Raw genomic sequence first — 17,364 nt, 5'->3', positions numbered from 1 at the left:
TCAAGGACGAGAAGTTACGTAGAAGCCCAAAGGCCTGGTTGGCCCCCACATTCCGCTTCCCGGCCTGGTTTCAAGTGAACGAATTCGATTGAATGGACGAATGAGAGAATGGATTCCACCAGTGCCGGTAGATGTCACTGCAGGAGTGGAGGGACCCGAACGGGGGGGAGGGGACGGACGTCGAGCCAACGGGAGCTGATAAAAATAGAAGCCAACCAGTCCTCCCTCCATCCCCCTCCAACCACCCCCCTCTAACCACCCACCCGCAGAGCTTCCAAGTCCGAAGATTTACGGGAGCGGGAAGCCGCCGATCCTGCCGATGTGTCCTGCGAGTCCGATTTCGAGCCCACCACAGGCCGGGCTCTACGAAACCTAAGGAGCGGGCCGAGCCTAGCCCCGGGATTGAAGAACGGGATCCACTTTGATGTAACAATCCCCCCCAGCCCAATCCCCCCGCCCCAATATGAGCTGTAGCCAGGGATTTATGCTCGCTTTGAAGCAAATTGCATCCCGGTGCACCACAGCATGAAAGTTCAGATTTACCGCTGGAGGCGGCCCTCGGCTCCTCGGGAAACTACTCACGGAATAAGGTGCGGAGGGAGCGAGTCCCTTCCCCCATTTGGTGGAGAAGGAAAGGGGCCGATTGACCTCCAGAGGCCTGACCACGTGCATTTTGACCGATCCGTAGTGGGTCCTAGGCAACTATAGACGTCGGCGAGTCAAAAGCTGGCAACGGGACTAGGCAGTCAGCCGGTCGATCGTATTTATCGGGCCCTCACTGTGTTAGGAGCAACGTACTAAGCACTTGGAAGAGTACAAAAGAACAATAAGCTGACACGTTCCTTGTGCACAATAAACTTATAGTGTAAAGGGGGAGACAGGCATCAATAGAAATAAATAAGTGACAGATATGGACTTAAGGGCCGTGGGGCTGGGAGGGAGGGATAAATAAAGGGAGCGAGTCAGGGCGACACAGAAGGGAATGGGAGAAAAGGAGAGGCGGGCTTAGTCAGGGAAGGCCTCTTGGAGGAGATGGGCCTTCGATAAGGCTTTGAATGGGGGGAAAGCCATTGTCCATCAGATATGAGGAGGGAGGGTGTTCCAGATCAGAGGCAAAACGTGGGCGAGAGGTCTGGGGCGAGATAGACGAGATGGAGATTTAGTGAGATGGTTGTCATCAGAGGAACAAAGTCTGTGGGTTGGGTTGTAGTAGGAGAGCAGCGAGGTGAGGTAGGAGGGGGCCGGGTGATTGACCGCTTTAAAGCCACTGGGGAGGAGTTTCTGTTTGATACGGAGGTGAATGGGCAACCACTGGGGTTTCTTGAGGAGTAGGGTAACACGGACTGACCGTTTTTGTAGGAAAAAACGTTGCCAATCCACACGAGCAAAGATGGGACTCTCCCTCCCCCCTCCACCCAGGTCCACCATCTTGGGGCTCCCTCGACATCTCCTCCAAGAGGCCTTCCAGTGTCCGTCCCTCCTTCTATTGCAAATCCACATGAGCGAAGATAGGGCTTTCCTTCCCCCTACCCAGGTCCACCATCTTGGGGCTCCCTCCTCCAAGAGGCCTTCCCTGACTAAGCCCTCATTCCCTCTACCTCCCTCTCCCTTCTGTGTCACCCTGATTTGCTATGAGAAGCAGCGTGGCTTAGTGGCAAGAGCATGAGCTTGGGAATCAGAAGTCATGAGTTCTAATCCTGGTACCACCACGTGTCAGCTGTGTGACTTAACTTCTCTGTGCCTCAGTTATCTCATCTGTAAAATGGGAGTTAAGACTGTGAGCCCCACGTGGGACAACGTGATAAGCTGGTGCCTATCCCAGTGCTTAGAACAGTGTTTGGCACATAGTAAACGCTTAACAAATACCATCATCATTATTATTAAGTGGCTTGCCCCAAGTCACACAGCAGACAAGTGTGTGATTGAACCATATTCTCCCTCCTTCTTAGAGCCACGTGTGAGACAGGGACCGATTATCTTGTATCTACCTCCGAGCATAATAAAGTGCTCTGCACAAGGTAAGCACTTAACTAATGCCGCTGTTATTATCATCGTTTTTATCGGTATTTTCTGTAAGCTCATCCACTAGACCCTAAGCTTTTTGGGGCTCAGGAATGGTGCTAAAAGTGCACCACACTCTCCCAAGCCCTTAGCCCAAGACTCTGCACAAGGGAAAAGTTCAATCAATACCATCGATTGATTAATCAGTTGATTAAAGAGCACCTTGAGTTTTATAAAAACTCCAGACTAGCCTAAGGAGGAAGCAATGAGCTATTCAACACCATCCCTGGGGTTTTTAAGTTCCACAAAAGGCACCCTACTCATTAAATGCCAGAGCAGCTGATAAGCACGTGTGGTAGCTGCTTCCTAAATCCTGATTTACTTCAGGTGGGCTTGTCTGCTTACAGTCCCAGCATAGAGAACTGAAATGCCAAGTTTACCTACCACGCAGAACAAACGTGGAGCTCACACACACAAGCTCCTTCTCTTCTCATTGTTCACCTAAACAAACAGTTTTGGTAAAAAAAAAAAAAAAAGACCAAGAAGAATGCAAAACAGCCTCTGACAGAAGTTGCGAAGGTAATATCATTATTATTCACTTTTCCCACCTAACTTTCTCTCCTTTGAAAGTATGTATCCTGGATTTGCTGGCTTAGAGGCATTTATCCATTGCAGAGAGGGTAGTGAAATATAGACCCCAGGTTGAATTTGTATTAACAGGTTTGTAGAGTACCTATTTCTTGATTTCTTTTGGTTTTTGCTTAGATATTGATTAAAAGTTATATATTCTGGGTTTGCTGGTTTAGAGGCATTTAGCCATTGCAGAAAGAGGGAAGCAAAATGTAGACCCCAAGTTGAATTGGTATCAACAGGTTCGGAGAGTACTTATTTCTTGATTTCTTTTGTGTTTTGCTTAGAGACTGATTAAAAGCTATATATTCTGGGTTTGCTGGTTTAGAGGCATTTAGCTATTGCAGAAAGAGGGAAAGAAAATGTAGACCCCAAGTTGAATTTGTAGATACAGGATCAGAGAGTACCTATTTCTTTATTTCTTTGGTGTTTTGCTTAGAGATTGATTAAAAATGATATATTCTGGGTTTGCTGGTTTAGAGGCATTTAGCCATTGCAGAAAGAGGAAAGCGAAATGTAGACCCCAAGTTGAATTGGTATCAACAGGTTTGGAGAGTACCTATTTCTTGATTTCTTTTGTGTTTTGCTTAGAGATTGATTAAAAGTTATATATTCTGGGTTTGCTGGTTTAGAGGCATTTAGCTATTGCAGAAAGAGGGAAGTGAAATGTAGATCTGAAGTTGAATTTGTATAAACAGGATTGGAGAGCACCTGTTTCTTTACTTTCTTTGTGTTTTGCTGAGATATTGATTAAAAGTTATATATTTTGGATTTGCTGATTTAGGGGCATTTATCCATTGCAGAAAGAGGGATGCAAAATGAAGACCTTCAATTGAGGATTGGGGACACCTATTACTTTATTTCCTTTGTGTTGTGTTTATAGATTGATTAAAGGTTGTAACTTAGTTTCTGTCTTTCCCCCTAGAAAGGATGCCCCTGGAGGGTAGGGATTGTGCCACCCTACTACACTGTACTCTCCCATATGCTTAATACTGTGCTCTGCTCAGAGGAGATGGCCTAGTGGCAAGAACCCAGGCTTGGGAGTCAGAGGACGTGAGTTCTAATCCCAGCTCTGCCACTTGTCTGCTCTGTGACCTTAAGTAAGTCACTTAACTTCACAGTGGTTCAGTTACCTCATTTGTAAAATGGGGATTAAGACTGTGAGCCCCATGTGGGACAACCTAATTACCTTGTATCTACCCTAGCACTTAGAACAGTGCTTGGTACATAGTAAGCGCTTAACATATACCATTATTATTATAAATACGTTTGTAAATTCTGGGTTGGCTGTTGGGTTGGTGTGGCTGAGGGAGCTGGATGATTAACTTGGGGAGGAGGTGAGGATTTTGGAAAGATTTTGAATTCCTGTCTGTCAGATATATAACGATAATAATTATGGTATTTAACCACTTATATATGCCCAGCCCTGTACTAAGCCCTGAAGTAGCTACAAGCAAATCAGCTTAGGCACAGTCCCTGTCCCATATGGGGCTGACAGTCTCAATCCCCATTTTCCAGATGAGGTAACTGAGGCCCAGAGAAGTGAAGTGACTTGCCCAAAGTCACACAGTAGACGAGTGGTGGAGCTGGGATTAGAACCCATGAGCTTCTGACTCCCAAGCCTATGGTTTATCCACTACGCCATGCTGCTTCCCTGGGAGATCCCAGGTCTTCTGACTCCCAGCCCATATGTTCACCAGATCACCCACTCCCATCCTTTAGTACTGTTTTATTTTTGTTTTATTGTTATATTGTACTCTCCCAAATGCTTAGTACAGTGTTTTGCACACAGAAAGCGCTCAAATACGATTGCTCTGCACACAGTAAGCGCTCAATAAATAAATAATAGCAATAAATGAATACTGTTTGCCTAGCTAGCATCTACCCCAGCATTTAGCACAGAGCTTGGCACATAGTAGGCACTTAATAAATACCAGCATTATCTTTGTTTCCACTGTGCTCATTCCTGCCATAGCAAGGAGGTAAAGAGCCACTCGGTTTTTGAAACTAGGGATGTTCGCAAGTAGTTTGCTATTCAACGGGGTTCTAAAGAGCTGGTGTCGGTTTTCATAGACTAGAATGTATACAGATGTGGCTAGTTAGGAAAAAGAAAACGCTATCCAGATCGTAGAGATGTTACCGTAACGATGTTTCAGAATCAATTTAATTTTTAAATTATTCATAGCGGATAGCAACGGAACGGCGCTCCCCGAACCTAGCTTTTGAAGATGACACAAATGTAAAAAGCTCAAATTCTAGATGCCTCGCTTTCCGTGATCTATGGCGTGTTTGGAAACACCGACATTTTGGAATGCTGGGTATAAGCCACAAACAGATAATTATGCTCGTGTGAGCGCATTAAGCATTCGACAGGCCCATTCAGTGGTAAGACATTTTCAAGGGAAAATGATTGGCTAAGTCAGGATTCCCGCTGCAGATATCTATGTGAAATGGTCCGGGAGTAGTCAATACCGTCTCTCATCAGTTCCACCGAGACGTGGTAGCTGAAGCTAAGCTCCCCAGGAGAGGGGGTGTAGAGTGAGAAGAATAGGGGGCCCCGAACAGAGCCTCGAGGGACATCCAGAGTAAGGGGGGGACAGGCAGAAGGGGAAACAATGGAGAAAAACAGACAAGGTGCAGCCAGAGACGTAGGAGAAGAACCAGATCGCTATTGTGACAGAACCGAGGCTAAAAATTATTTCAAGGAGGCGGAAGTGGTCTGCGATATCAAAGTTCGGGGACGAGTAGATGGGGCAGAGCCCCTCGGATGGGCAGGAGCTCAAAGCATAAGTCTCAGGACCCCAGATCAATCGATTGATCCGTGGAATTTAGTGAGTGCTTGCTGTTTGTAGAGCACTGTACTAAGAATAAGAAGAAGAATAGTATTTGTTAAGTGCTTACTATGTGCCTGACACTAAGTGCTGGAGTATTCATTTGGTCATATTGAATGCTTACTGTATGCAGAGCACTGTACTAAGCATTTGGGAGAGTACAGTGTAGCAATAGATAGTTCCCTGCCCAGAATGAATTTACAATCTAGTGGGCAGACAGAACTTAATATCAAGCGCCTGGGTGAGTACAACAGATTTGCTAGACACATTCCAATCAGTCAGTGACAGTCACTGAGTGCTTACTGTGTGCAGAGCCCTGTCCTGAGTGCTTAGGAGAGTACAATCTGGGTTTTAATCCCAGCTCCGCCACTTGTCTGCTGTTTGGCCTTGGGCCAGTCACTTCCCTTCTCTGGGCCTCAGTGACCTCATCTGTAAAATGGGGATTGAGACCATGAGCCCCATGTGGGACGGGGACTGTGTCCAACCTGATTTTGCTTGTATCCACCCCAGCGCTTAGTACAGTGTCCGGCACATAGCACTTCACAAATACCACTATTATTATTATTACTACAGTCCAACAGAGTTGGTAGATACAATGAGTTTACAGTCTAAAGATCTCTAGCTAGCGCAGTGAGGACTGGTGACTTAAGGGCCGCATTGCTGCTATTTCATAGACATCCCCAGAATTGTTTTTACTCATACAGTGCCATCGCGTTCACATGTTTCTAGTTTATAAATGGAGGGGAAAAAAATCCGTATTGCCAAAGGATTTGGTCTAGAGTTGGCCACTGGAGAGCCGAGGTGCCGGTTCTGCCATTAGCCTGTGGGTGAGGTCGTGACTTTTGAGGCTCCACTCTCTTTTGTGTAAAACAAATGTAAACAGAGCCACTTCCCACTGGTGGGGCTGTTGGGAGGTTCAGAGAAACAGCATCTGAAAGTGCTAAGAGCTTCTTGGAAGAAAGAGGCTGGAGAAGAGAAGGGCACATTAGCACTTTTAGATGAAATCTGCAGGGAGAACTGATGGGGGGTGGGGGGAAGAGTACCACACCTTTCCATTCCTCTGTGTGGGATAGGATTCCATTTTGAGTATGAGAGAGGAATTAGGAGTAATAGTAATAATAATAATGTTGGTATTTGTTAAGCGCTTACCATGTGCCAGGCACTGGGGTGGATCCAAGCAAATCAGGTTGGACACAGTCCCTGTCCCAGGTGGGGCTCCCAGTCTCATCCCCCATTTTCCAGACGAGGTAACTGAGGCCCAGAGAAGTGAAGTGACTTGCCCAAGGTCACACAGTGGACAAGTGACGGGGCCAGGATTAGAATCCATGACCTTTTGACTCCTAGACCCGTGCTCTAATAATAATAATGATGGCATTTGTTAAGCGCTTACTATGTGCAAAGCACTATTCTAAGTGCTGGGGAGATACAAGGTGATCAGGTTGTTGCACATGGGGCTCACAGTCTTAATCCCCATTTTACAGATGAGATAATTGAGGCACAGAAAAGTTAAGTGGTTGCCCAAAGTCACACAGCTGACAAGTGGCGGAGCTGGGATTAGAACCCACCACCTTCTGACTCCCAAGGCCGGGCTCTTTCCACTGAGCCACGCTGCTTCCCAGCTCTATCCACTACACCATGATGTAGGAGGGGTGGTAGTAGTAGCAGAAGCTGTGGACAGGGAATGTCATTGTTTATTGTTGTACTTTCTGAAGCGCTTAGTACAGTGCTTTGCACACAGTAAGCGCTTAGTAAATACAATTGAATGAATGAATAGGACTGGTAAGGGTTGCAGTGTTCTGTTTCATTATCTGTCTCCCCCATTTAGACTGTGAGCTCGTTTTTGGGCAAGGATTGTCTCTGTCTGTTGCCCAATTGTACATTCCAAGCGCTTAGTACAGTGCTCTGCATGAAGTAAGCGCTCAATAAATACGATTGAATTAATTTTAATAATGGTACTAGAAGCAGTGGTGCTACTAGTAGACAGAGTAGTGGTAGTAGTAATAACTAGTATTAGGATTTAATGAGTACCCACTTGGTGCAGTGCACTGTACTAGACATTTGGGAAATACCGGATAAAGAACTATGTTTCATACCCACAAGGAGTTTACGCCCAATCGATCAGTGGTATTTATTGAGCACTTAATGGGTGCAGAGCGCTACGGATAAATAAAAATATTTACAATTAGATGAGCAAAACCTATGAGGTCACCCATGTGCATGACTCCTGAGGAGGGGAATAAATACATTTTTTAGTTCTAGGGCCTGGCGTAGTGGAAAGAGCATAGGCCTGGGAGTCAGAGGACCTGGGTTCTAATTCACTCAATAAACCAGTGGTGTTTATTGACAGACTTGGTAGACGCATTCTCTGCCCACAGTGGGCTGAGAGTCTAGAGGGGGAGGCAGACATGTAATAAATAAATTACAGATATGTACATTAGTGCTGTGGGGCTGAGAGCAGGTGAGTGAATAAAGGGAGCAAGTCAGGGTGATGCAGAAGGGAATGGGAGAAAAGGGAAGGAGACCTTAGTCAGGGAAGGCCTCTTGGAGGAGCTGAGCCTTCAATAAGGCTTTGAAAGAGGGGAGAACAATCGTCTGTTTGGTATGAGGTGGGAGGGTGTTCCAGGCCAGAGGTGGGATGTGGGCAAGAAGATGGCATTGAGACAGACCAGATCGAGTAAGCTGGCACTAAAGGAGCGGAGTGTGCAGGCTGGGCTATGGTAGGAGATCAGCAAGTTGAGGTAGGAGGGGGCGAGGTGATTGAGTGCTTTAAAATCAATGGTAAAGAGTTTGTTTGATGTGCAGGTGGATGGGCAACCACTGGAGGTTCTTGAGGAGTGGGGAGACATGCTCTGAACGTTTTTGTAGAAAAATGATCCAGGCAGCAGAGTGAAGTATGAATTGGAGTGGGGAAAGACAGGAGGCAGGGAGTTCAGCAAGGAGGCCGATACAGTGATCAAGGTGGGATAGGATAAGCCCTTAGATTAATGTTGGGGGGGTTATAGTGATGTTGTGAATGTTGAAATGACAGGATTTAGTGGTAGGCTGCATGTGTGGGTTGAATGAGAGGGATAAGTCAAGTATAACACCAAGATTGCAGACTTGTGAGGTATGAAAGAGGGTGGTGCGGTCTACAGTTATGGGAAAACCAGGGGGAGAACAAGGTTTGGGTGGGAAGATAGGGAGTTATTGTTTTAGACATTTAAATTTGAGGTGAAGGCAGTTTCTGTGGAGTGAAGGGGATGGAAGCCAGATTGGAGGGAGTCAAGGAGAAAACTGCAGGAGAAGAACTTGAGACAGCAGGTGTAGACAACTCCCTCAGGGAATTTGGAGAGGAGTGGTAGGAGGGATATGGGGGGAGGGAGCCATTGGGTCAAGGAAGGGATTTTTTTAGGATAGGGGAGAAGTGGACATGATTGGAAGTAGTGGGAAAGAAGCCTTTGGAGCGTGAACAGCTGAAGATGGCGACCCATGCCTTTCCTCACTTGTGCTTTCCCTTTCCTGCATTTCAGCTCCTGCTGTCTCCCTCTCCCTCCTGGCTCCTTTACCCCTCCTCTCTCCATTCTCTCTCTCCCCTCTCTCTCCCACTCCCCCTACACACACCTCCTCCTCCTCTTCTGTCTCTCCCTCCTTCCTGTCTTTGACTCTCTTTCCGGTCCAGCTCCTTCCTTGTCCCACTTCAGACCCGGGAAAATCGGGTCACCGTAAAACAAGTTCATAGAGCTAAAAAAGAAGCTGCCCATATTTTTCCATTCCCTCACCACTCCAAGGTCTAGCAGACTGGAGAATTTGAAAGATCATTTCAAAATGAAAGGGACAAAAGTGTCTGTCCGACTCCTGAATCCTCTTCCCTCGGTGCCATCCCTAGGGGGGGTTAGATTCCATTCCCATCTCCCTGCACCTTCTTAAAAAAATGGAATTGGGTTTTGAGACCCTGTGTGGCCCTGCCTAATGTGAAATCTGCCCAGAGTCCACAGGTCTGGGAGTCAGACCCGAGTTCCAATCCCGGCTCCTCCATTTGCCTGCTGGCTGACCATGGGCAAGTCACTTAACTTCTCTGTGCCTTTGTTTCCTTTTCTTTACAATGCGGATTCAGTACTTCCTCCCTCCTAGACTGGGAGCCCTATATGGGACAGGGACAGTATCCAACCTGATTACTGCATACCTTCCCCCGTGGAGTGGACTCCTAATAAGCTCCTAGTTTTGAGCATGCCCTGAGCAAAAGGTTTCAAAAAAGCTCACATTCAATCAATCATTCCATCGGTGGTATTTATTGAGCACTCTGTGCTAAGCACATGGGAGAGCCCAATACAACTATGTTTTTGGACATGTTCCTTGGCCATAGTAAACTCTTGGAGACAAGAAAACTCCTGATCACTAGCCTTAAGGCACTCAGCTTTCTCCTCCCTTGAAAGCGGGGATCGTAGCTACCAACGGTACTGTATTCTCCCAAGTGTTTAGCACTCTGCACAAAGTTGGTGCTCAATAAATACCACTAATTGACTTGTCGGAAGGACAGAATGAGTCAATAGCACTGCCTCTGTAGCACTGCGTAGAATTATTTCTTTCAATCAATCACTGCTATTTCTGGAGTGCTCACTGTGTGCAGAGCCCTGAACTAAACGCTTGAGAGAGTGCAATCCAATATGGTGCTAACTTTATCAATGTCTATTAAACAAGTATATATACACTCTATAAATGTTTTAATTTACATGTTTGGTTTCTTTTGTTAAATAAGTAACTAATGAGTTATGATTTTTTACGTTTAATGCTCGAAGCTTAATTAATTCTGCTTCCACTTTTCGATCCTTCTCAAAAACAATAGTCTTTCCTCCACAACAAACGGCAAATATTTTGACACGCAAATGCTTTTCCAACGTTGAGCTATTGCTGAATAAATGCGTGAACACTCACCCACAAAATTTGGACACAGAAAACACAATCAGTGTTCATTTTGTTTTTCTTGCTTTGAGTGATGTGAATGTATGAATGGACTCAGTTTGAGGGGAATTTGCTCTTTTATAAAGTATAATGATAATAATTGTGGTTTTTGTTCAGCACTTACTATGATCCAAGCCCTGTAGCTATCTCAAGCACTGGGGTAGATACAAGATAATCTGGTCCCACATGGGGCTCAAGGTCTTAATCCCCATTTTACAGCTGAGGGAATGGATGGCCAGTGAAATGATTTTTTTCCCAAGGTCATAGAACAGACAAGTGGCAGAGCTGAGTTTGGAACCCAGGTCTTCCTGTCTTTGAGGCCCGGGCTCAACCTTTTAGACTATGAGCCCTGTGTGGAGGCAAAGCTAAGTGTCCTATCCAATTATCTTCCTCGTATCCACCCCATATTTGCTTATTTGTATATATTATTTATTTATCTATTTATTTTATTAAGTGTATATCTCCATGATTCTATTTATCTTGATGAAGTTGTTTTGTCCTGTTTTGCTTTGCTGTCTCCCCCGTTTAGACTGTGAGCCCATCACTGGGCAGGGATTGTCTCTCTCTGTGGCCGAATCGTACATTCCAAGCGCTTAGTACAGTGCTCTGCACATAGTAAGAGCTCAATAAATACTATTGAATGAATTGAATGAATGAATCCACCATGCCACTTAGCATAGTGCCCATCTTACAGCGCTGACAAAATACCCCAGCCCTTCCAATGCTTCTTATAAACCTAAGAAAAGTGTAGAAGCACCATTGACTGTCTAGGTGGAGAAGAGTAAAACAAGTCCATTCCTTGTGTGGCCTGGAAGTGACCATTTCTCAGCCAATCAGTCATATTTATTGAGTTCTTACTGTGGGCAGAGCACTGTACTACGAGCATGGGAGAATACAGTATAACAGAGTTGGTAGACATATTCCCTGCACACAGTGAGCTCAGTCTAGAAAGGGAGACAGACATTAATTTGAATAAATTATGATATGTCCCTAAGTGCTATGGGCCGAGGGGGTGAATAAAGAGAGCAAATCCAAATCTACGGGTGAGGCAGAAGGGAGTGGGAGTGGGAGCCACGCACAGAGGAAGGAAGTTAGTTGCCAGGTTGGCATGGCGTGTGGCTTTAGGACTTCCGGCAGCCCCTCGCTAAATTCCACAAGTTGGCCCTGATGACAATTTTTGCAGCTGTTGTGCGAGAATACACCAGGGCTCAAAACCAACACAAACACTCACAGCATATACATCACAGCGTACATGCACACGCCACAGCGTGTGCACACACACACAAGACTGTGACTGTGAGCTCAATGTGGGCAGGAATGTGCCTGTTGTTGCAGCGTACTCTCCCAAACTCCTAGTACAGTGCTTTGCACATAGTAAGCATTCAATAAATACGATGGAGTGAATACCCAAACCACACCATGCACGCACACCTACCACAGCATACACACATAGCACATACACACCTCAGCCAGCACAAACACACCACAGCGGGAACACACCACGGCCCACCCACCTCCTTATACGGAGGTCCATCTGTAGAGTACTTGATTTATTTTTTTTTTCTCAAATGACTTTGTTCTGGAAGAGTCAAGTTGTTTTGATTTGAAACTGGGAGGAAGGAAAATGGCATTTCTTTGGAGAACGGGCACTTTACAGGTGGGTAAAATTTCTGGCTCAGAGAGGTTGCGTCCTTTTAACCTTGGCCCGGAGATGAAACAGAGAGGCCTGCCACCTCCGAGCCAACCCAACATGCCCGCGTCAGATAAGGTACTTTGGAAAGTGGAAGGGGAACCCTTTAGGGGAATACTTTTTGCCTTTTGCCCATGTAAGGCTCGCTCTCTCCCACTCTTTTTTTTTTTCATTGTTTGTTTGGCTTTTTCTGTTGCCTAATCCAGTCCAGCACGCCCGGCTAGACAGCAGAATGCAGTCTGTGTTCAGATGGGTGAGAAAACCCCTGTGGAATTCATGACATCACTGAAATCCAAGAACGGGGCTATAAATAGGACGCTGGAAGGACGGGCTCAGCAAGGAACTGCCGAGTCCCCCCGCCCCCTCCATCTCCGTCTTCCTTCTTTCCTTCGCTCGGACTTGTGCGATGCCCTCGGCAGAGCGGCTCTGTGGCTAACGTGGTCGTCCGTCCTGGTCCCGCAGACACTCAGCCCTTCCCATCACCCTCCCGTGGAATAAACACGGGCAGCAACAGTCCATTGTGGGCGGGAAAAGTGTCTGTTTGTTGTTTGCTCGTACTCTCCCAAGCGCTTAATATACTGCTGTGGACACAGTAACCACCCAATAAATGTGATTGAACAAGGGTGCGGGCCTGGGAGACAGAGGACCTGTGTCCTCCTCCTGACTCCTCTACTGGCCTGCTGAGTGTAAACTTTTTCTCTTCTTTTTTTTTATTGGCATTTGTTAGACGCGCACTCTGTGTGAAGCACTGTTCAAAGAGCTGGGGAAGGTACAAGCGAATTAGGTCAGCCATTCCACATGGGGCTCACAGCCTGAGGAGAAAGAATAGGCATTTACTGCAGCGCTTAATACAGTGCCTGGTACATAGTAAACACTTAATAAATACCATAAAAATACTAGGGGTTCCCCCAACATGTGCACCAGCTCCCTGAGGAGAAAGGAAGGGAGCCCAATGCCAATTCATTCAATCGTATTTATTCAATCGTATTTATTAAGCATTTACTGTGTGCAGAGCACTTTACTAAGTGCTTGGGAAAGTATGAGACAGCAATATAGAGTGATAGTGCCTGCCCACAATGAGCTCACAGTCTGGCGGGGGAGATAGACATCATTACAAATAAACAGACATCAATATAAATAAAATTACAGATAAATATATGCGCTGGGGGGCCCTGTAGACTGTAAACTCTTTGTGGGCAGGAAATGTCTCTGCTAACTCTGGTGAATTGTACTCTGCCAAAGTCTTAGTACACTGCCCTCCACGTAGTAAGCGCTCAGTGAATACCATTGATGAAGGTAAAGACGGGTAATGAGGACTCAACGGGCACCCAGCCAGACCAACTGCCCGGCCGGCTGCCCGACGGAAAAGATTTCAGGCAGGACTTGGAAATGGTGCAGCCGCTCATGGACGGTCCCTGGAAAATGGGGATTTTTACTTGTATCTACCCTCACGCTTAGTACTTAGTACACAGTAAGTGCTTAACAAACACCATAAAGAAAAAACAAAACATCTGTCACCTCTTCCCCCCCCCCACTCCCTCCATCTCTCTCACCCTTCTCCCTCCATCTCTTCCTCCTCCAGGAGGTTTACCAGTTCCTGCCCCTGTGCGGCTGGACGGACAGATGGACAGACGGATGGAGCCGGTGCCCCTGGGGAACACCATTACTGGTAAGTAACGGCTCCTTTCGGGTTTAATGACATGATACATTCATTCTCAAAAAAGAGAGGGAAAAAGAATCCTCTCCCGAGCCTTTGCCGCTAAGGCTGGTGGTGGGTGGGCATGTGACTGTTTGGGGCGTGAGGGGTTGGGTATCTGATGAGTGGAGGTGTGTATCTGATGTCGGGGGGGGGGGAGAGGGGGGTTGTACCTGATGGGGTGGGGGTCACAAAATCTTTTGGGGGCAGAACATGTGTACCAGATGGAGGTGGGGAGGACCCAGGGTAAATAATGGGGGACACGTGCAACTGATTGGGGGTGGGGGACGTGCACCTGATTGGAGTGGGGAGGATCTGTGTAACTGATGGGGTGGAATATGTAACTGATGGGGGGCGGGGGGGACGTGTGTACTGATGGGAATAGGGAGGACCTGTATAATTGTTGGGATGGCACATGAAACTGATGAGGGGAAAACACGTGCGCCTGATGGGATGGGGGATGTGTACCGGTTGGGGAAGATGTTTATAATTGAGGGGGGCATGACTCAGTGGAAAGAGCACAGGCTTGGGAGTCAGAAGTCGTGGGTTCTAATTTCGGCTCCACCGCTTGTCAGCTGTGTGACTTTGGGCAAGTCATTTTACTTCTCTGCATCTCAGTTTCCTCATCTGGAAAATGGGGGTGAAGACTGTGAGCCCCACGTGGGACAACCTGATTACCTTGTATCTACCCCAGCGCTTAGAGCAGTGCTTGGCACATAGTAAGCGCTTAACAAATACCATTATTAGTGTATGCAACTGATGGGAGTGGGCATGTGCTCCTGATGGGGGTGAGGAGGACATGTGTAGCTGATGGGAGTGGGGCACGTGTACCAGATGGGGTTGGGGAGAAGGTATGTAACTGGTGATAATGATGGTATTTAAGTGCTTACTTTGTGTTAAGCACTGTTCTAAGTGCTGCGTTTGGGGGCTCAAGTGTAAATGATTGGAGTGGGATGCCCCATTGCTCCACATCCCTTACCCCTCCACCACCACCACCAACCCCACGGGTAACTCCAGCCTGCATCCACACCCGCCCAGGATTTGCCAGGAAATGGAAGGGTAGGTCGTAATATTAATTATTATAGTAATAGCCATATTTGCTGAGTGTTTACTATGTGTCAGACACTGTACTGAGCTCCAGTGTAGAGCTAACATAATCGCATTGGACCCAATCCCCGTGCCACTCAGCACTTCCTGTCTAAGGGAAGTGGGAAAACAGGAATTAATCCCCATTTTGACAGATAACGAAACTGAGGCCCAGAGAAACTGACTTGCCCAAGGTCATCCACAGCAGGGAAGAGGCAAATCCCAGCCCCGTGCCTTTTCCGTTAGGCCTCGCTGCTTCTCAGGCACGTTGCCGTGCTTCCCGTCTCTTCCGTCCGATCTTTGGCCTGCCGGGACAGAAGCCAAAATCATTGGGCACTTCCGCTGGGCGGCTTTGGGTGGGACGGCGCCTGTCTGCTGAGAGCAGATGAGAGAGCCTGATCAGAGAGTGACCTCCAGACCCCAAGGATTTCCTCTCCCTCCCTCCCTCCCTCCCCTTGCTCCACCCCAAGCAGAATCAGAATAGTTTGGGGTTTCATTGGGAGCTCACTTCTTGTCAAGCAGCATGACCTAGTGGAGAGAGCAGGGCCTGGGAGTCAGAAGGTCCTGGGTTCTCATTCCAGCTCTGCTCTTGTCTGCTGGGTGACCTTGAGCAAGTCACTTCACTTCTCTTAGGTGCCAAGCGCTGTACTAAGCACTGGGGTAGATACAAGCAAATCGGGTTGGACATAGTCCCTGCCCCACATGGGGCTCACAGTCTTAATCCCCATTTTTCAGATGAGGTAACTGTGGCCCAGAGAAGTGAAGTGACCTGTCCAAGGTCGCACAGCAGAAGAGTGTCAGAGCCAGGATTAGAATTTGGGACTTTCTGTCTCTCGAGCCCGTGCTGAACCCACTAACCCGCCTGCTTCTCAAGGTACAAGATTGTCTCGTATCTACCCCGGTGCTCAGTATCACACAAGTAACAAATGCCACAATTATTATGATCATAACATGAGGCCGCAGAGAAAGGACCGCTACTAAAATCCATCGATCGATAGTATTTATTGAGGTCTTACTGCGTGCAGGGCATTTGTCCTATGCGCTTGAGAGAGTACATTGCAACAGAGTTGGTAGACACATACGCTGCCCTCAGTGAGCTGACAGTCTAGAGGGGGACATGAATATTTAACAAATATATGGCAGATGTGGACACAAGTGGGGCTGAGGGTGGGACGAAAGACGAGAATTTCCTGTGCCCGCATCTGGTGTTTCATTCAATCAAATTTATTGAGCGCTTACTGCGTGCAGAGGACTGCACTAAGCGCTAGGGAGAGCACAATATAATGATAAACCGACACATTCCCTGTCCACGACGAGCTACCAGTTTCCTTCACAGCCCTTCGGACAGGTTTCATCTTTCTCCCGTAAATTGGAATTCGCTACTCCTGGAATTCTCACTCGGAGTTTGGATCTCAGTCTGGACTTTCTGGGAAGGATCCCAGCCGAGGAAAAGGAAGGAAGGAAAGCCCAGGGGCCTGATGATATTTGGTCCAGGGATCGAAATGGCGGGCACTGATCCTCAGCCTGTTTCTCCCAGTCTGCATCACCGGGCAGGCCAGGAACGCTCTCCGTTTGGGTCCTGCTCCCCAAATTTAATTGGCAGGACGGAGGGAATTAACCAGGTGATGAAACCCAGGTTTGTTTTGCCTGTTAACGCCGTGTGAACGCTGCCCCTAAGTGGTTAAGTCGGTTTATTGCAAGTTAATTAGTTTTGATTTCGCCCCATTATTTATTTACGTAGGCCACGGGGCCATGATGGTCTTCCTTCCCATCGAGGGGAGTGGGGAACCTCTCCTCTTGTCAGGAGATCTCTGCCCCACTGAATGGTCACGGCCACGGGAGCAGGCCCTCCATCCACTTACGGTCCAAGGCATCGCAGTTCTAACGAGCCGCCGTTAAAATCCTACAACCGGGGTCACATCCACCAACTCCCACCACCACCATCCCATACTCCCCCGACCGCTTAGCAAAGTGCCCTGCACACCAGAAATACTCCTTTAAATGCCATCGCTGGATCGGCTCCCAAAGAAAGCACCCGCAGCGTCTCAGCGAGCGGGGCCTACCCATTTCTCTGCCCTCTCCGTCAGTTGTATTTATCGAGTGTCACTGTGTGCAGAGCACTGTACTAAGCACTGGGTAGAACAGACATATTCCCTGCCCACAACAAGCTTACAGTCTAGAGGATGAGCTTGATTGGGAGTCTGAAGCGGCCCCTCTGTCATCACCCAGTCGGGGCCAGCAGGATGCTGATTTCGTCAGACCCAACCAAGGAATCTTCTGTTGTAAATCTGGCTGTCAGTCATTCTGCCATCTTTTAATGAAAAGATAAAATGGTCCATGTGCAAGGATTAATGACCCTTGCCGCGGCCATATGAGACAAGTATTTATCTTTTCCAAAAGGGGGAAAAAAATGGAAGGAAGAAAAATGACCAGATTTTGTGTCAGTAAGCAATTTAAATCTGCCCTGGTAGGTTGAATTCATTCATTCATGA

At 47.3% G+C, this 17,364-nt stretch overlaps 1 long non-coding RNA gene across 1 annotated transcript in view; it reads left to right on the top strand.

Moving 5' to 3' along the window:
* The first annotated feature begins 2,521 nt into the window (after positions 1-2,521).
* LOC114805453 overlaps positions 2,522-17,364 on the top strand; it is a 106,457-nt gene continuing 91,614 nt past the window's right edge. Inside the window, exons 1-2 of the long non-coding RNA XR_003753431.1 lie at positions 2,522-2,580; positions 13,673-13,759. This is a non-coding gene — a long non-coding RNA (uncharacterized LOC114805453). The remainder of the gene's footprint in view (positions 2,581-13,672; positions 13,760-17,364) is intronic.

The sequence above is a fragment of the Ornithorhynchus anatinus genome, chromosome 18 (assembly GCF_004115215.2).
Source record: "Ornithorhynchus anatinus isolate Pmale09 chromosome 18, mOrnAna1.pri.v4, whole genome shotgun sequence".
Taxonomy (NCBI): Eukaryota; Metazoa; Chordata; class Mammalia; order Monotremata; family Ornithorhynchidae; genus Ornithorhynchus; species Ornithorhynchus anatinus.
The sequence above is the reverse complement of the archived record's forward strand: the minus strand, read 5'-3'. Positions and strand labels throughout refer to the sequence as shown.